General features: G+C 43.0%; 1 protein-coding gene across 4 annotated transcripts in view; it reads left to right on the top strand.

The window, feature by feature from the left end:
- Positions 1–21,050, top strand: part of BCL11B (BCL11 transcription factor B) — a 97,098-nt gene that overhangs the window by 21,230 nt on the left and 54,818 nt on the right. The gene's annotated exons all lie outside the window — the stretch shown is intronic.

Consider the following 21,050-nt stretch of genomic DNA (forward strand, 5'->3'; position numbering starts at 1 on the left):
CTGGGGTAACTCCCCTGAAACTGGCAGGACCATGCCAGATTTATCAGGTGACACAAGAGGGGACCTGCCCCTGAATGTGTGGTGTGCCGAACTGAGAAACGGGCTTGCTGCTGTTATTTTCTCTCTCTCTAATGTCTTAGTTATAGTCATCTTTGGTTTTATGAGGGACAATTCTGGGTAAAACCTTTTTGACAGAAGTGCCATTTTGCAGGCTGATGAGAGGGGATTTAAGAAGGTCAGTCAGTACACTTGGCCAGAGTATTCTTGCTCTGGGGTGAATGCATGTGAGGAGTCACTCTTTAAGAGCAAAACTTGCTTGTTTGTACTGGCTTGGCACTGCTGTTACCCTCTTTTAATTAAATGGAAGAACTCTGGACTTACTCAGAGTTAGAACCCACTCAAAATGTCACCCAACAAAGTGGCTTTTTGCCTTTATTCAGTTCCTTTTGTGAAATTACTTGGGCCATGTGTGAAAGACCAAAAATCCTATGTATATCTGGTTATTATTGTTATGGAAAGATTGGTAGATTTTTATAGGCAACACTAATAGCAATGTGCTTGTGCTCCGTGGAGTATTGACTGCAAGAAAGGAGTCTGTAGGTATTTGCAGGGGAATTTTGCATTGGCATGTTGCTGAAGGAAAGCCAGGTGCATGGAAGCACTATAAAAGAGAAAAGCTCCTATAGAGATAGAAAAAGTTGCTGTTCCTCTCCGAAGGTGGGTAAATACAGAAAGGCACAGAAATGGTTCCTTTGCTTCAGCAAGACAGGAATGTTGCTATAGCATGGCATGAGGTTACCTCCCTTCACGTCTTTTCCATAGATTGTTTTTCTTTCTCAGCCAGTGTTTGAACTGTGCTGCCTACGCACAGTGACCAAATCGGCTGTGACATAAAGGTTGAACCTTTCTAGGTTTTTTTGGAGATTGGAACATTTTTCTATCATAACAGGAGAAAAAAAAAACCCCTGTGAAGTAATCATACTTTTTGTACAAGAAAGGCTTGAATTTCTATGTCATGTCACATAACTTCAAAGGGCATAGATTTTGGGGCTGACTTTCAGCACTGGCTTCGGTGGCCGAGTGGGAAGATGGGAGCCTGGAGGGTAAGAAATAGAAGAGAGAGGCCAGGTATAGAAATAAAACCACGTTTCTCAGCAGAAAACCCTGGAAGCCAGGAGAAACTGGGTAGCTGGGTGGCTCTTGTCTTGGGAGATGCGTGTGCTCACTCCAATCAGAGCATCCTTTTCAGCATGGTTCCTTTTCCCCATTCCCTCCCACCCTCCAAATGGTAATTGGTGGGCTGTGCAGTAGAAATGTTATTAAAAAAAAAAAAAAGAAGAAAAACTGGGTGGGTGGGGTATCTAGGGATTTGGTGTCTAAGCTCAGGAGTTAAGCCGGAAATCCCAGAGATGTAATGAAAACAAAACGGACTTTTCACTCGCGCTGTGGCATTCTGGCAGTGAGAACGCTTTCGTGAGCCAATGTTTTCATTGTAGGTTTTCTCGAGAGAAGTAGTGGAAACGAATCGTTAACCCCTTAACTGGAATGAATGTGGTTGCTGCAGCGGGGAGAGGAGAGTCCTCTTGGCTCCTGCTTGCCGTGTTGCAGAGCTTGGGGGTGTGTGTATGTTTGTGTGTAGTGGGGAAGGTGGGATAGATACCACTTGTAAGGAGTTTAATAATGTTAATGGCAGTTGTGAAGTGGTTACTTAGTGGTTGTTGTTTTTTCCTCCCTTTGAATGTATGCCTTTGCAGAAAGATTCAAGCATGGTCAGCACTAACCACTGTTAAGCCCAACAGCTCTAAAACTTGCTCCTTCTTCTGGCATTTGGTAGCGTATTTCTTGAGTGAGAAAAGGGGGACACTGCTCACTGGTCCCTCGGCAAGGTCGTAAAAGCTGCAGATGGAAAAGACCTACCAAGTAGCAGATTCCAGTTTTCTTGGAAAGTGGATGTACAGGATGTATGTCTGTAGTCGGCATGTTACATATATAGTTTTAAATGTTCAGCAGCCTTGGATGGTGTTCAGCCTTACAGGAGTAAGCCCCTTGTTTACAATGAAGGGAGTCTGGGGAGGAAGGGAGCTGGGAGTGATTAATCTAATTTACCTTAACAGCCACTTTTAGTGAAGAGATTTTGTGTCCCTGTCCTCCATGCTCTGATTAGGCTGTATCTTATTTTGGTATTTTATTTCACCTTTTGATCACTGCTGGCACTTACTATATTCTGTCTCCACTCTCTCATTAGGGTATTTTATCTGCATGTATTCTTGCAAACGGCAGAGCATCATCCCCTCTGTTCTAGCTAAAGAGCATCTCATCTACTCTTTAGCATCTTGGAAGAGCAATTAAAATTATTATAGACCTTCTTCCAGCTGTCCTAGGTCCTCTGGTCCTTGCACGCAGGTTGTGGGACTCTCGGTGCTGTGCAGACTTTGGATGTAATTGCATAGCTGCTGCAAAGGGCTGTGTCTCTGCAGCTGACCTTGCTCAGTGCATCTGGCCTCTGAATAGATGTTTGCCTTCTTTCTTCCCACTTTGACAGCTCCCCCCCTCTGCACTCCAGCCCCTCACTCTGCTCCAGGCCACTCCTTGTCTGCTCACTCTGGGAAAGCACGGCAGTGGCAGAGTATTTGTGGCTGAAACTGCCTTGGCAGTGAGCAGAGGTTGAGGAGTGCGTCGGTTCTCCTGCACACCCCTGTTTGAAGCGGGAAAAAATAAGAAAGGGAAGAGATGCTGCTGCATAAATGATGGTTCTGCATGTTTTCATACTATACTCCTTTTGTAATGGTCATTTAAACAAGGTGGAGTGGTGAGGGAGGAGAGAACAAGATGAGACTGCAGACAGGGATTAAACAGCCTGCTTCCTCTTTTAAGACATTTATTATTTTCAGAGTCAAACCTGTAGTCAGCTAATGTAATTGTAAAGGTCTCCTTTGAATTATTGCCGAGGTGCTCTGAAGTCTTCTATTAGAGCTGATGTACTTGTGTGCAGGCAAAATCTAGATTTGAATTTAGCACCTACTTGTTTTATTTTCTATATTAAACCAACTCCTGGTTCATTTTTTCCTTTCGAGACCCACTTTTTGTTTCCCGTTTTCTAGACTGCCCTATTACTATCTCATAAAAAGAGTTAGAAACTGAAGGGAAGTTTCCTGAGCAAGAAGGAATTTTTTTTTCCTTTTTTTTTTTTCTTCCCCCTACGTCTTGGCCCAGAGCCAACCTGTCTTTCAACAAGTAGAGAGCCATTCCAAGTTGAAATTTATAGAGCAGAGTCCAGGTTCAAGGGCTGAAGCCCGCCAACAGCTCCAGCCTCTTTGTTACTGATTAATTCTGCAAGCGGTTCAGCTGGTTTGCTCACTTCTGCCCGCTCTTCATAGCACCACGGCGCTTCCGAGCCGGCTGCCGCTGCTTCCCCCTCCCCTGCTTTTCAGCAGTGCTTTCTCCCCTCCTTGTACAGCATTCCCCAAAAATTCATTTTAACTCCGTGCAGTTCATGCTGCACTGAGTTGACTTTACAGTGAAAATTACAAAACATCCTTTCCCTCTTTCCCTCCACTTTTTTTTTCCTCCTTTTTTACTTTTTTTTTTCCTTTTCCTTTTTTTTCCTCCTCCCTCCCCCGCCCCCTCCAGCTAATTTTAAACGTCTGGAGCTTCCCATTTCACTTCAGCTCATATTAACGATTGCTTCTTGGCATCAGTTGGAACCCAAGTTCCCAGGTTTTAATTAGTTTACTCAAACACATGCACTGGAGCAAAAGAGTTTCTTTCAGCTTTACCTGCAAAGGATGTTTCCTGTCTCAGCGAGGGGGTTTTCCTCGGGAGGGATTTGAAAGGCAGAAGTTTTCAAGTGGTCTCAATATGGGGCCCCACAAGAGTGAATGTGGGAGGTGAGGGGGGAAAGAGCAGGAAGAGAAAAGGAGAAAAAAAAACCCAAACCAAAACAAAAAAAAGAGTTTGGGAAAGTACCTTGAAATGAGGATGGTCCCAATCCTGCAACAAATTAGATGTCAAAGCACAACCTTATTGACGTCAATGGGGGTTTTGCCATTGGCTTCAGCACAGGCTGGATTTCATCCTTAGCCTGCACTGAGCTGTAGGTAACGCCAACGGTCCTCTGCAGGCAGCGGGATTACTGATGTGCAGAAAGTTAAGCATGTCTGTAAGCGTTGGCAGGATTAAGATCTGTGCTGGTATTTTCAGACCAAGTGAAATGCATGTGGGAGTTTTTTAAAGAAGAAAGTGCATGGGAGTTTTAAAAAAGGGAGAATATAGCCAAGCTTGCCATTTATAAGCGCCTTGGGGAAAAACCTGGGTTGCTATTAAAAATATCGGAGGACTAATGTGTTACTAATTGTGACACAATTAACTTCTTAAAAGTATCTGATTGTGAGTCCCAAGAAAATAAAAAGATGTGGATGAATAGCTAGAAATTCAGGCCTGTGTTTCAGTTAAAACATTTCTTTTCTATTAACTAGAAATAAAAGCGAGCCTGGAGGTTTACTTTACCATGCATCTTGGTTACTCTGTTCCTAGAAGCCTACTTTTGAGTGGGTTACTTAAAGAATTAAAAAAACAACAACAAGGAAAAGAAGCTTAAACCCAGTAGCTATCTGAGACCCCTGTATGTGGTGTTACCACACAGCTCTTAAATTCTTGTTTAAACATTTCTTGAGAGCTGTTTCTTGTGAAATAAAAATGTGTGCTGTTTGTCTCTAGCAGATTAAAAGTTTACCTTTAATGTGACAGCTTCTCAAATCTAGTCGGAAGCATGCTTCTATTTTATGGTATTATGAAACAGGTCTTGAGCAGAAACAACATGTTTAAGTAAGAGAGAATGAGATAGAATTTGTGGGTTTCTTTCTTTAATGGTTTATAGCCAGAAACCTTTTCTGTGTCTGTCTCTGAAACTTATGTGCATACAAGTGGCCAGCACATGTAAACCATGCTTTGAAATTTAACAGTTAACCTTAAAAAATATTAAGTTCAGCAAAATGGCATTTTTATTTTGGAATCTACAGACAGCTCTTTGTAATGATCTGGCAGAGGAATCTAAAGTTGGTTTTTTTTTTTTTTTTAATCTCCAAAACATTTGTAATTTCAGCAGTAGAAAACTGAAGCACACCCGAGCTCTGAGAAGGCTCTCTCACATCTGCCTCTGCCTGTGTGCCGATTCCCTGGGGTCCCATTTATAACAATCTAACAAGATAGAATCTGCCTTTGAGTATCAGTAAATATGGCTAAAGATCACAAAACTGTACTCATAATTGTTCAAGACTAAAAGGCAGAATACAATGTTTGATTAATGTTTATGGTACAGGGCCTTTTTGCAAGAAAGAAGTTAAAACAGTGAACCCCAAAACCCCCTTAAAAAACCCCTTAGCCCCCATGCCGGCTCCCTCAGACTTCCCTGGAGGATGCTATCCTCATTGTGCAAAGTTCATCATTTGAGATGATGCACTTTGATTTTGAAGCTGACTGAGGATATCTGATTGGAGTTGTTTCTCCGAAGGGGTACACAAGGTGGGTTTCTGTTAGCAGGGCTAGTACACAGGAGCAAAAGACTTCTTTACTGGCCACCAGAAGTACCCATCCCTTCAGGGGGCTTTTGACAGTGCATTGTCTTGGAGTGGCCTCATCCTTACCATGTCTGCCCTGTGGGTGAGGAAAACACCCTCAATCCTCAATGCTCTCTATCTGACAATTAACGCTCATTAGAAACATTTCATCAAGGGGATGTTATGGATGCAGTGGTGTCTGTCAGAGACCCTTAGCAAATGCACCTGCTTGTTTTGGAAGGAGTGATGAGCTGGATTGATGAAGTCTGTGGGCTGGGGCCTTGAGGCTGCTTGGGCTATGGTTTTTTCTGCACGACCGGCAGCTTGCTTCCAGGCATTTCTTGGGTGGGGCAATTCACTGGTTGTCTTCACTCCCTCCACAGGAAGCTCGGGAACTCCTATTGTCTTCACTGTTTGGAGACTTCCCTGATTTCTGGAAAGGTTTCTTTGATTTCTTTTGAGCGATAGTGAGTGGAGAATACATTACAGATGGATCTGTTTCTCTTTCATTAGGTCTTTTAAGATTCTTGTTTAAATGTGTTTGCTTTTCAAGTGGTAAATGTCAGTGTTTCAAATATCACTGCTATTTAATAAATAGATCTTTGAAAATGCCCAGGCCAGGACTTTGTAAAACGCTGGTCTTGAAGTGGCAAAGGTGACACTGGACAAGCACAAAGAGGACAACATGGGTAAGAGTCAGTGCTAGTCTGCATTCAGGGCTGGTCCCTCTCAGAGGCTCCTGCCAGGGCAGAGGCTAGAGCAGGTCCTGTGGGAGGGAGCCAGTGGTGGGGCTGGATGCTGGCCAGGGTGCCAGGGGGATGTGCTGAGAGGGTGGTTATGACTTTTGCAGTGCAAAATCCATGATTTGGGGAATGGGGTAAGGGTACAGAGAGAAAACCTGGAAGGGCAGATGTGTGTATGCTTCAGTGGAGTTTGTTTCTCACTGAGGAAAGCTGCGACCTTCAGGGTGAGACAGTAACTGGGATGTGCAGAGAACTGTGCTAGCAGAAATACCACTCCAGCATGCCACCACAGGAGAACCCTGGCACTTCTAAAGTCACGCTTGAATACTTCCATTTCCCACCTTCCTGTCCCTACACTTTGCCCAGCGCTGGCTGTGTGATGGCTGTGCAGAGCAGAGCCTAAACCCTGTTCCCTGTAACCCTTCTGTAGAACAGGTTGGCGTGATTTGATGGGTGTAGAGCAGGAGAGTTCATCAGCCCTTTCTTTCTCCCACCCTGCAGCCCCACCTTTGTTCCCAGAAATGGAGCAAGTCCAGGAATTTTTAATGCTAGTTGCTATTGGTTTTAACTCTCCCATCTCTTTGCCAGCACCAGCTTTAAGACGCCCACAGGAGATATGCAGTCTCATTTCTCAGATGAGGCAGAAAAGATGTGAATGGGTTTATTTTCTGAAGTGCCTGGCTGCATCTGGTGGGGGCTTGGGGCAGGCTGCTATGCTCAGTACTCCTCTGGATGAGGCCACAAGCACTACTGTCCAAAATGCCAGCAAGGAACAGGTGAAGGCAGTGGGGCTGTGGCCAGGAGAGCTGCCCTCCAATTCACTTCTCACAGCCTTACCCTTTTGTGTGTGCAGTGATATTTTTGAGCAAGCCCTAATCCCTTTGAGTCTCTATGCTGTTAGCATGTTCCCCCCACCCTCAAATTCATTGGCAAAAAGGTTGGTTTAAACAAAAGTGAAATCACGAACAAGGCACTGGGGAAGACAGTGATGTCTCCCATCCCCTCTCTCAGCATGCACTGGCTGGTGAGGATGGATGGAGGATGGGAGGCTTCATGCCGCTTCCTGGAGCCTCGGCAGCGTTGCCACTGTGGGCACAGTGCCAGAAGATGGCTTCTCCCTTGTAAGTGAATAAGGATCTAAGGAAATTTCACTTGTGAGCATATGATAGGCTCCCTTCCTTTGGGGAGCATGGAGCCCTGGAGCTGAGTGCCTCAGGTGAGATGCTGTCTGAGTTTGACTGGGTCGGGACGAGACTGAGTGCCCTCTCCTCCACTGTGGGTGTTGGTTCCAAGAGGAGCCGGGACTTCTTGGTGTTGCATCTCCGCAACTGGGTGCTGAGGAAGAGGAGGAGGCAGGGGGGGAAAGAGAAAAAGAGAAAAGATCTGTGACAAAATCATGCGACACCCACGTAAATATTGTTTGTATGAATTGGGTCCTTCATCTTTTGTTAGCAGCAGCTTGTTAATTAACAGCAGATTAGTGCTGCTTTCTTCTGACACATGAATATATTTTGGGCTAGAAAATACTTGTACTCCATAAAACTGTGTGACTGAACAATTCAGAAAGTACCAGCGGAGTGCCGTAATGGATTCCCTTTTCATCCCCTCCCCCCTGCCTCCTCCTCCTCCTCCTCCTGCTCTAAATGCAAGCAGATTTCTGCAGTCTAGTGCAGAAGAGACACGTTAAACACAGCTAAATAAATCATGTTTACTCTTGGCGTTCTTGGTAGTGAAAAATCTGTTGGCTGTTTTTACTTCCTTATTTCTCAGCATTTGCTTCCTACCTGTTTTTGAGCCTGTGCCCAGAAATAGTAGTTTTGTCAAACGAGTGGATTATGCCAACCAGCAGTTCCCTCTGCCAAGGAAGCTGCTGGATCGCAAAACCCGGTGACTTCTTTCTTACAATGACACTGAGATTCCCACTCTTCCTCCCCCTAGTCCCGATTAGAATATAAAATAAAAATATTAAAATCTGGAGAAGGAGAAAATGTAACCAGATTCCTGGCAGTTGAAGAGCCTAGATTAAGGAAAGTTGAACTTCTGTTCCAGAAGCCCTCCTTTAAGCTGTTTGTGGAGGTAAAGGCACTGGAGATAGCAATAATAGGAACCAGATATTTTCCCTTTCTTGTTATCATTTCTTGTCCCATTCTCCCCCAGAAATGGGAGTGGGTTTTGTTTCAGTTTTTTTCCTTCCCTCTACAGAGAGCTTTACAGCTGGGAGAGAGAGGTAACTGAGCCTTTATTTAACCAAGCTGGCTTGTGAGCTGTTGTAGGCGGAGTGTGAACTCTGGTTTTGGGTCTGAATTCTGCTCCTGACCCTTTGCTCTTGGGTGGCCCCATAAACCTCCTGCTTGAGTGAGGGGCTGAGCTTCCCTTGCAAGGTGGGGTAAATGCAGATACGACAAAGCCATGCACAGTGCATGTATGTATATGAAGTGTATCTATAGAGAGAGGGGCACATCTGCTGTCATCAGCAGAGCTGTGTCAAGTGGAATAACTCCATTTTGACACAATCTTGGGTATTAACTGCTTCTCTTTGACCCCAGGTGGCAACTTTTTAGCCTGAACCCATCTTCCTCGTTGCTGTTATCCCAGATGTCAGTGATCCCAGATGTGACTGTAACATGGATTATGAGCCTGGTGGACTCTCCCTGTTTAGTTTTAAAATTAGAAAAAAGATCCTTTCTCCCATCAGAGCTTTGCATGTATTTACTCTTTGATCACATTGGAAGGGCCTTATCCTGTCTCCAGAGGAGCTTTAGTTCTGCTTTCAGTGGTAACAGGGATCCGGCCCTGTGCTGAATATTAGCATTTTAATGGCTTACTTAAAACCCCAATGCTGGTACACTCACAGGGCTCCTGGCAGGAGAAGAGTCCAGCTCTGGGGTTTTGCGAAGTGGTGTTGCAGGCTGCTATGCCTGCTGAAAGAGAGGAGCGGGGATGGCCCATTTGTCATAGATTATTAGTATTGTCAATAATAACATGTCTACAGAAGCCAAATTAATTCCTTCTTCCACTTAGTACTAAGTCGAAGAAATGCCAGATCAGTTTCAGAACAGGGGAAAAAAATAAACAGAATCAAAGTTTGTATGTTATGATCCCTCTGAATTTCTGGTGGGAATACTCTATGATAGAAATGATATTTCCATAGAGGCACTGGCTGCCAGTTTGCTTAATTACATTAAATAGTGGTATAAACCTCTGCAGAACATAAACCTCTGTTCCAGCCAGTCATTAGAATATTGAATCATAAGGAATAATGATACCAGTGCTAACGTGTTACAACGGTCTTTATTATATTAGTGACTGAAGTGTTATTTAAAAAATAAGGTTTGTTGTAGCAGTTTAGGTGTGCATGCATGCATATTTTCTCTGATCACCTATTAAGAGACTGAAGACTAGATTTGAATTTATTACAGGGAAATAAAGGGCTTGCTTCGAGGAAGAGCTACTAGATTGCTGCTTATGATTTTACAATTTGATTCTACTTGTCCTTAAGGAAGGTTCATAATGCTTACTTTGGAAATACCATCTACATCTAGAAAATTAGGGTTAAAAGGATGACTTTGTTGAAACTAATTACAGGCTAGTTCAGTTTTTTATTTGGTGGCATTTTAGAGATTTTGCTCGTAATGCAAGAGGTTATAGAAAGATTTGGATAGACTGTGATATAGAGCAATAAGCTGCTGTTTGAGTATATTGACATTTTCATCAGAAACAAAACAAAAGTCTACTCACCTTTATTTTACTAGGGTGATAGGTATGAATTTAATATTGCTTCCTCATCCTGAACATGGCTGTTTGAAGGAACATTTTGCCTCACCTTGTTTGTACAGTATCTCTGTTTTGTGATCTTTTTGGGTTTTTTTTAATGTACTTTCCCAGCTAAGTGTATTCAGCATCCATTTTCAATTGATAATAAAAAGCCTTTTTGTGTCTTATACTTTTATCTTACCGAGAAAGATGCTATTCTGTACAAATAAATGGGTAAATTGGGAGTTATGGGGAAGTCTGGTACAGCAAATATATGCCTCAGAAAAAAAATTCTGTACTTAGAATGGTTCTTGGTTTCTTATATTTGACTTTGCTCTTAGTTTTGTGTAAGACTGAAAGGAGTAAAGGGTTATTTTTATACTGTACGTGTGTTTTACCTCTCCTGGTGCAGAGTTTGGTTATCCTGTCTAAATACCATTTGTGATTGGCCAAATTCTGTTTGGATCCAAGTGTTTGGGTACAACTTCATTGTTCTATTAAGCAGGAGGATTGGGCACAGGTTTGCAGCATGCTTCCTTGTGCAAATGAAACACTGGTTCATTATTTCATTTTTTAAACTTACATTATAATCTGAACTACATTCCTGGTTGCTGGTTTATTTGTCTGCTTTCTTTTGTTATTTAAAAGCTAGTTAATTTCCTAGCCTCTGTTCCATTCAGACAGCATTATTTACTCAGTTGTGCTTGTGTCTAGTGAATTGAAGACCGAAGCTTCAGATCTTCAGTAGATTTGTTGGATTGTTTTACCATCTCCAGTTGATTGCTCTGCTCATTTAATTTGACAGATTCAGTTATCAGACTTGGGTCCACTCATACACACACAGCTGGATTGGTTTTTCCCTGGGAGATCCAAAATTCAAAGGGAACCCTCATTTTAAAAATCACTGTTGCTCCCTCCCTCCCTCCCTCCTCAATCACTTGCTCTGCTTTGCTTTTTCAAGTTTGCATGTGTTAGTGAATTGCTCTGCTGAGTGTGAACGTGCTCCATGCACAAGGAAAATTTTTAAAATTATAAATGTGCACATTAATACCCCCTCTCCTCCCCCCCCCAATAAAGTTATATTACTTTAAGTCTGAGGTATGCATTCACACTAGGCAGGTAGACTATTTTTCACATTGAAATTCAGCACTTACAAAGTGCCTACACTTACATTGCTTTTGGCAAGGGGTGAGCCAAAAAAACAGAAGCTGTGATTCTCTCCCAAAGCTAATTGTGTCTGTATATTAAGTTTGTCCATCTGTGCTGTGCAGGGACATCGCCATCACCTGATGGTTCTCCTTAGTATTTCCAGCAGTGAAGCAGTTAACAGTGCTGCTGCTTAATATATTGCTGTTACAGAGTCTTTTTAGTTTCCAGGACATTTAACTAAATCAGGTGGATGTCATTAGCTGATTTTCACAGATGGGGAGACTGAGGCACAGAGGGGCAGAGTGACTTCGTCTGCTTCTTTTTCCCAAGTTCCCTACCGTTCCAGGAATTGTTTTCGCTACCAAACAGCTGAAGAGCTGCTAATGTCTCATCTCGCCTAATTTCACCAGTGTTTTTTTTTTTTTTTCATGAGATATGGATAAAATTCAAAACTACAAGTAGAAAGCAAACTTTAGAGCAGGGCAGAGATACTTACCCGAGCAGCAAATTCTGCTGTTCTCTTTTCCAGAGGCCGTATTCAGCCTGAGGATATGTTTGCAGAGCAGCATCTGACGGTGTAAGTGGGGCTTGGCTCTGAATGGCCAAGGCAGAGAAGTCCACTGGTGTTAGTGACTCCTGCTTATCTGTGGCTCTTCCCTGGCCACTTCACTCTATTCATTTTAGCCTCTTGACCATCCTCTTGTGGTCAAGCCTGCTGATTATTTGTAGTGGCATTTCTCTCTCTAGCTGCCTGATTATATTATTTTGCCCTTTGGAAACAACTCTTTGCATCCACTGAGTTCCTTTATTAATTCCAAGACTTGTTAAATTGCTATGGTGGTCTGTTGGGGGAGTTATATGTTTCAATTACATCAGGAATATCTGTTGGTATATAGAAATATTCATTATATAATCAGGACTAAAATTTTTAGACCCCACAAGGATTTTTACAACCATTGGAACTCCCCAGGACTTAATTACAAGAGTTGGGGAACAAACTTGGGAAAACTGATGAACTGTTTATTGTCAACCCTTTATGCCTTTTGTTAAAAAAACCCTCCACAAATCAGGGTGATTATTGTTATTTGTTAGTTTATTGTGGTAGCTTCTGGACATTGCAGCTCAGATCAGGGCACCATTGTATTAGACACTCTGCATCCCCAGAGTGAGATCTGGGCTCTGTTTGGAAGTGTGTTGGGGCTGAACAGACCAGACAGGCAGTCAGTGGGAAGGGGAAGGCTGAGCTCCAGGAGAAGGACGTGCCATAGACTGGGTGGCTCATGCCCTGGGGTTTGCACCCCAGCCCTCTTCCCAGCCCAGAGCTCTGTCTGCAAGACTGCCCTTCTGAGATGAGAAAAGCCCCTGGTTTTCTGTGCTATATTTTTATCACATCTGTTGATATGCTGCATTTAATTATCCCTTATGATGTTTTTAGGCCAAATCTTGCCGTGTTTTCTGCTGCTCTTGCTCCCAGTTGCTCTCATAGCAAAGGGATATGGTCCTCCTGGGGCAAAGCCTTGTGTCAGTGGGGTGGGGAGAGGGCACAGCAGGGGGAAGCAATGAATGCAGCCTCGGGGTAGGCAGGAGTCCTTTTCCCTGTGTATTTAATTGGGATGAGCCCAGATGTTTCAATTTTTTCTTTAGTTTTATGTTCATAGCACAGACAAGGGGCCAGGAGCAGGTTTAGATGACCATCAGGTGGGAAGGAGGGATGGGTGGTCCTGCAGGAGCCCCCGTGGAGAGCCGGTACATAAGCATGCTGCCAGTGCTGTCATGTGGCACCTGGATACCCCTGCAGACCACCCACCCTGGTCCCTGAGTGGGGCCAGTGACAACCCACACCCCCATTTTCTAACAGAGGGGTTTTGGACTGCAAAAGAAGTGTTGCAGGCATAGCGTGGGCTCCTTCTGTGAATTCGCATGGTCTCTTAGGTAAGTAAAATTCTCCACAGCTTGCCCTCAATGTCCAAGACTCCAAAATGCCATGCACAAATATGTGGATGACTAAAATGTGGATTTTTTTTACACAGTGAGAGGAATTGCATGCTCTTTAGATATATTAGTATATTTATTAACCAAACAGGGTGTTCCAAACTCAGTTTATTTATCTTTGTAAAGTACTTCCAGAGCTTTGCGTGGAAGGCACTAGAGAAATGAAAATATTATTATTATTATTGTTATTATTGTTGTTGTTATTATTATTACAGCATCTAACTACTGACAGGCAACCACAGCTGCATGCTCATTTCAAGCCATTTAAATTTAGGGGCTGATTTTTACAATATTGACTCTTAATGCTTTTCCCTATTGACTCCATATGCAGAAATGTGTGTTCACCTGGCCTGCAGAAGTATCATTATTCTCCAGAAATATGTAAATGGGGTGCTTTAAAGAAAGAATGAAAATGTGGCATAAATACTAAGCATTCACATTTATATGGCAGAACTCAACTGCCATTTAAGAAGGGCTTCAAAGCAACCAACTGTAGGAGCTGGTAGTTGCTTCTCTGTCATTAAAAAAGAAAATGCACCGATTAAAATAAAGCCAAAGAATCTCGTGGACAAAGGATAACATTTACAGTGTTCAAGGGTCTGACACGAGCTGTGAACAGCCCAGGAAATGGAGATCTGAGTTTCACAGTCAAGTGTTTTAATCAGTACGGTTGTGCACAGCCACTGCCGCGTGTGTGTTATGTAATATCACACTTCACCCGCCCACACGCACCTAGAGACAACAGGCATCTTCGAAAGGTCTTGGCATTATTCAGAGGAAAGACTCCCAGCAATACCCTGGCATGGTGTTTAACCTTATCTTTACTCACATTTAGGCATTTCTCTTTTTTTTTTCCCCATCTCCTTTCTTTCCCTTCTCCCCCTTGACCCCCCTTTTCTTTCCTGTGGTACATCAATAGTGGGTATTTTTGTATCTCCAAAAATGAATCAGATATAGGGGGAAAGATTCCATTAGCTACATGATGTGTTTTCACGGCAACTGTGAAGGTTCTGGTCATGGCCCTTTTTGCAATTTGTAGCATTGTCCTCATGCTGTTATTATTATTTTTATGTTAAGTAAAGTTGAAATTTTACATTCTGAAGACACCAGCTAATTAATAAATGGTACCTAGCTTATGCTTTCTTTAGATTTTTAAATAAGAAATAATTAACCAGAGTTTTTAAAGGTCTGCAGAAAAGGCAAACAGGCCTGTGAAACCCCAGGATCTAATAACAAAAAGGTGAGTTGGTTTTCCAGTGCCCTAAGAGTTTGAAGATATCCTTACTCTGTCTTTTGAGTAACAGACAGAGCTCAACCACATTTCATTCAGGTATAATGTAGCCCTGAAGTTAACTGTCTTTCAAAAAAAAAAAAAAGAAAAAAAAAGATGTCACTGGCTGCTAATTAGATGTATTTTAACTGCAAAGTCATTTTAGCAGCTAATATTGTTACTATGTGCTTCAGTGTGAATCCTTAGTGAAGCTATTAAACTATGAGAGCCTGAACTTATCAGACATTTTATAATGTGACTGGATTTTTGTATCCTTGCTCAGAAATCTGTGGGGAGTGGAGGACCTTTCTGGCTCAGACATGGAAAACACATTTTTTACCAACTGATTACCAGGGCGGGCAGCTGAGACCTCCTTGCACCCTCCTTTTCACTTTTTTTCTTGCTTTCTTTTCCCTGGCAATAATATTTCTTCTTTCTGTTGCACTCCCTCCTCTCCCAGACAGCGGTCAAGCCCTGCAGTGTGCCCTTTACCCAAGGAATGGGATTTAACAGCAGGGACTGGTCTTGGTTATTTCAGGATACTTACGACTCCTGCCTGTTGTATACAACAAGTTGGCCGTTCTCAGCCAGTAGGCTCTCAGCATCAGGCAGGTTTCTGCTTTTGAAAAGCAATAGCCCACAGCAGACTGTGGACTTAGTCATCATTTTCCTAGCAATTTCTCACCCAGGATTCTTACTTTGTAATTGCTGGGCTGGGTTTCTCAGGGTTTGGATTTTTCCCCCCATCTCATTGCATCTGGTGATTTTATTCTCCTTTGCACTCTAAAACAAAGTGACTAATGCAATATCAAAACTGATGAAAAAGAAGGTGATTCTTTTTTTCCCCCCTTTATTTGCTCAGATTTGAATTAGGTTATCTGCCTATCTTGTTTATGAAATTTTGTGCTGTCTTTTTTGCACAGACTGTGACTCCCAAATCTTCCACAGCTCCATTTCCATATTCCTGCGTGCTTGTTCTTTGTTAATCACTTGGCAAGCGCTTATTTGAATATTAAAAATTTCTTTAATCATCAAAGGCAGGAGCACAGCTTCATGAATATTCATATTTTTTTCCTCCTCAGACTGGATTCTAGTTCATTACCCTGCAGTAAAGCCAAACAGTCATCAATCGCGCTCATTACAGCCGCTGGCGTTTTGATTGGCTGCCTGCTGCTGGTAGCCCGCGTCCCCCATCCTCCCGCTCTCCTCCATGAGCTGTCGTGTACCTGCCAACAACAACAACAGGAAAAAAAAATATATCAACAATGCAAGAATAAATTTCTCCGGTTGAAAAACAACTTTGCAAACTTGTCAAACAGTCCTCATCACTTTTTTTTTTTTTTTGGTTTTACACCAAAAATTAAAAAAAAATTAGAAGGGAGAAACTTGAGCTTTAGAGATGAATATTTGTCAAGAGAGTTGACGTAAGTTTCATTTGCATAATGACTTTGTACTTCTGCATTAATAAAATTTGCATATGAAGCCATGTTAATTACTCCTGATCATGCTTTTTGCATTCATGCATAGTAATTTTCTCCGACTTGTGAGAATTAATGTCTTGGCATGGGGGGAGGAAGGGAGGGAGTTGGGGTACTGTCAAATTTCTATGCCAGTGCCCCTCACTCACACTCTTTCTCCTCCTTGCTCACCATGTCGCTGTTCTTGATCTATGACTCATCTATGCATTATCATTCGAAATTCTTGGGAGAAAGAAATGTATCAATTCAAAGGGAATCCTTGCCTGCCAAAATTAAAAAAAAATCTCTGAGCAAAATATAACAAATCCCTTCCCTGCCCTCATTCTTCTCTCCCCAGTGCAACTTTTCATTTTCAGCTTGAGCAAAGTTTTAGTCTTAACATCACAGTCGGTGTGGGGAAACTGCTCCAAAACCACTGTTTGTGTGTGAGCTGGGGGGAGAGGTAAAGGCTGGTGTGCAGGTCTCTCTGTCTGAGCGCCGGGCTCTGTGTGTGTGTGTATAGTGGTGTGTCTGCCCATACCATGGAGTCTTTCCTGAGGGGTGCTGTAAGCATCTGTCCCTTCCAGGGTATGAATTTATTGCTCTGCTCATTGCTGTTGGAAACGTCTGTGCATGTGTGTCTCTGTATGCTCTGTGTGTATGCACGTGTGTGCTTGTGTGTATTTGCTCCCTCAACCCTGTTGGTAGCTGTATAAGGAGACATGGCAGAAAGATAGTGCTATTAGGTGGGAACAGTCCGTATGAGAGGGTGTGATACAGATGAGACAACTTGTTTTAGAAAAAGCTTGGAAAAAAATCTGTTGGAAAGATTAGCGAATAGATTTGTCTTTCATTTTTGGATGTGTCTGCTCAAAGCTGCTGCAATGGTGCATGTAAAACCCATCTCAAAACATCTGCAGTATTCTCCCTGAACATGATGGGCACAGGGCAGGGATGAGGCTTCAGCCTGCACTCCAAATTTGTAGCCGTACACTGTTTGAACAGATGTTTTTCTTTTTATTGAGAGTTTTTTAATAATGGAGCTGAGCTTTATTCTCTAACCAGCTATTGATTGGATTTTCTGTCACCAGACAGGCACAGAGGGACACACAGAAAAACTTGGTTCATGCCCTGTTAAGTGGCTCACATGTCTGCCTGTGCACCTGCCTGTTTGCCTGTACACAGATACACACCCAGGCACCCTCCCAGCCAAACACACAACACCCCCTGGGACACACCAGCTACACAGCTACGTGTGGCTGCAATTATATATGACATGAGACATAAAGGCACATCTCTTAAAATTTAAGATTGGTTCCCCTGGTCTCAGCCATGCTGAGGTGGGACGTTGTGGATGCTGCTTTGGCTCCATCTTTGTGCTTTGCTCAGGGACTTTGCTGTGGATGTGCCTGAGGAGCATGGTGTTTCACATATACCATATTATACGGCCAGTCATGCCTAGGCTTAGGGAGAGGGACAACAAAAGGATACAATTTATGCCTTGATTGTGGCCTTTGTCAGGTTTATCTAGGCTCTTATGTTCATTTCCATTGTCTGGGGTCATGTCCAATTTACCTTATTTTCTTCTTTGAAAGTTTAAAAACAGCAGAGAGTAAAAAAAAATTACAGTGCATGGGAATCAACATCACTTGTGAGCTACTGCCATGTACAGCCTCTAAGGATATGATGAGCCAATTTAAGGCATGAGAACAAAATCTTCCTCTATCATCAGCAATGCAGATATTTTATTTACATAGTGACAGTCCCTGTGCATGTTTCACCCTCATACTATGTGCAAAACTCCCCTTTGCAACCATGCAGAATGAATGCAGAATATGTAATTGAGATCTGCAGTGCAGGTGAGTCATTTCCCAGTGCTGACCCCAGAGGAAAATCGAGCTTCACACATCATGTCATTGATGTCGGAATGACACAATGCTGCATGTGTGTGCCTGCTCTCTCCATCCAGATGGGATATTTGCCTCTAAGATTGGACTGCAGTTCTTGTGGTTTACTTTCCCTTAGTGCTGATTGTGGCTGTGCCCTTTGTGGCAGTCAGGGGCTTGCAGGTGTGTTTTCTTTTTGAAACCTCTGTGCAATGTGATGTGGTCGACTGGATGTAGAATTCCAGAGATCAGCTCCACTCCCTCGCCTGTTGCTGCGTGGGCTGAGCAGAAAACTCTCAGTACCACCTTAGGATACTATCTATCTACCCATATCTATTTATCTTTTTATCTCTTTGTTCATTTTGTGTTTGTCATCTGTAACAGTTAAGTTGAAGAATAGTAGAGCCTCCATCTTCATTTTCAGCTTTAAATAGACCCTTTATGGGGAAAAATCCCACATAGGATCCCGCAGAGAGGTGCTAAAGAGATAAAACAGGAATATGTTCCTAGCAAACACAAGCTGAGCATTTCTGAGCGCAACTGTTATTCTTTCTATAGCTTGCACCTAAGGCATCGTGTACCTAATGGTGGAACACTCCTTTCCCTGCTTTTCCCGAAGGCCACTGGGTATGATTTCCGTCCTCATGATTTGCCATCTGATCTGATTCTGTAGGACTGTCTGGATTTGTGACAAAGAAGCGAACACTGAAGTCGTAGCAAAGAGGAGGAGGAATCACCTGATTTGACTTTGTCTATAGGGACAGACAAATCTGGTCTGGCAGCCCCATGATCTTTGTCTCTTAGTGCTGGACTTGGGAGTAATCCCTGATCATCTGCCAGAGTCTCTCTTGGTCAATTCTTCTTCTCCCGTACCAATTCTTTCTTTTCTAACACTAGGTTAGCAATTTTTAGATTTCCTCATATACACACTAAAACATAGAATCATAGAATGGTTTGGGTTGGAATGGACCTTGAAGATCATCTAGGTGCAACCCCCCCTGCCATGAGCAGGGACACCTTCCACTAGACCAGGCTGGTCAAAATCCCATCCAACCTGGCCTTGAGCACTTCCAGGGATGGGGCATCTACAGCTTCTCTGGACAATCTGTTCCAGTCTCTCACCACCCTCACAGTAAAGAATTTCTTTCTAAGATCTAATCTAAACCTACCTTTGGTCAGTTTAAAGCCATTGTTCCTTGTCCTATCATTACATGTCCTTGTAAAAAGTCCCTGACTGGCTGTCTTGTCAACCCCATTCAGGTATTGAAAGGCTGCTATAAGGTTTCCCCAGAGCCTGTCTTCTCCAGGTTTAGAACAAGAAAAAGACCACCTGAATGACAGGTTCAGTTCCATCCATTCATTGGCATCTGGTTCACACAGTCCTTCTGTAAGTTGGTTAGGTACCTTGTTAAAACAGATTGCTCTCTTGCCCCCAGTACCTCTGTTGGGAGGCTCTTACAGGATCCCTTTGACCAGATGGTGAGAAACCTGGTATTTGCAATCTTAAATCTGTTTCCACACTAGAGGAGATTATTGGGTAAGAGCAGGGAGGGCCTCCCATCTTGTACACCTCAGGGCTGTGCAGACCACATCAATTTCATCACCAGTGTGGGACACAGAAGGACTAGAGAGGAGGCTGTTACTCTCAGGATAGTGCTGTGTGCCAGGGCCCGTGGACCTCCACGCTAAAGTCCCATGCAGTTGAGGCTGATGGTGTACTTGGTGGGCTTCATATAGTTTCTCTATATCATCTCTGCGATGATCTCCTTCAGAACCCGTAATATGGCACCACAATATATAGAGGGCCACGTGATTGCAGGACCCTTAGTCATGGTGGAGCTGAAGACACATCTTGTGTAACCTGAGAAGCAGCTGCCCTGTGGTTCTATTTTAAATCCCCATTTTAAGCTCATGACTTTCCCAGCAAGGACAAGTGCCCAGGCAGCTCAACCCAGTCTAGCTATTTTTATTATATTAAGAATATAAGATACAATTGTTAAGTCATTGGAGGGAATCTGTGTTACTTTTTGCATGTTCCATGAAAAAACCAAACTTGCTACTCATATCTCTTACAGTGGCAGTAGAGTGGTTCATATACACATTGAAATCCATGTCCGACATCAGTTTCTACATGCATAGTGCACCATCCTGCTCAAAATACAATGTAGATATGATCTGGATAGCAGTTATCATTACCTGTTTGTGTAGTACTTTCAGAGAGATGAAAGAGTTACAGAAGTCAAACAACAGAGCCCCCAAAATAAAAAAAGTCCTTCCTTGTCCCACAAACCACAGAGATGGCTTCTATTTAAAACCAGTCCTCACAAAAGAGCATAAATTTTATCCTTGATGCTTGAAGCTCAAGTATTTACACAGGGAATTTAGACTCTTCACTTGTGGTTTTGGCAAAAGCTTCACACAAATGTTTTGCACTGGTGGTCTCTTAGCCATTTTAGATAAACGCCAAAATCAAATGCAGTCCTTGCAGACTGGAGCACTGGATGCTGTGCCAAGGATGAAGTATCCCCGTTTGCCTCACATGTGTAGCTGTCAGATCAACATACAGGCCTGGTTTCCAAATAGGGACTCTCAGGGTGGAGAGGCTCCCTTGGAAATTGTTGCATGTTTAGGGTCAGAGGGAGCATGGATAAATATTTCTCCTTGCTGCTACAGTGTCAGTTCCTATAGAAAATGTTGTTTTTTTCTAGGGTTGGAGGGAACACACATAAATATTTCTCCTTGCTGCCACGGTGTTTGCATGTATCTGCAAGGCGCACACTCACGCACAGCCAGAGATGCCACCATTTAGAAAGAGACCATTTGCCAGAAGGTACCCCACAATTAGCACACATATTTCCTGATATAAATACAGGGGGAAACTGTGGTTTCTGATCTACCACTGTGCGGTAACTATTGGCAAATGCCAGCTTTTTAATGGCGACTACTCCACCACATATCTTCATTTAGAGACTGCCCTTGATTAGTAGCTACCCTTTAGTTAATAACTAAGTGGTAGGCATAGTTTTAAATGGAGGGGTTAGGATTCCCAGTAGATGGAAAGTAGTGCCATTCACTAAGCTTCCTTTTAAACTCTGCTAATTCATGCCAGCCAAAAACATGACTTCTACATGATTGCGTGTGTGTGTCTATGTGTCTGTATTTGTGCAGGTGTATGTCGATATTTAAGACTTGTATCTTAGTTTTTCAAAGCCACAGAGTTCAGTTTGGACTAGTGCCAGGAGGAA

This window comes from Manacus candei, unplaced genomic scaffold (assembly GCF_025592945.1).
Source record: "Manacus candei isolate 608988 ecotype Guabito, Panama unplaced genomic scaffold, ASM2559294v1 h1tg000109l, whole genome shotgun sequence".
Taxonomy (NCBI): domain Eukaryota; kingdom Metazoa; phylum Chordata; class Aves; order Passeriformes; family Pipridae; genus Manacus; species Manacus candei.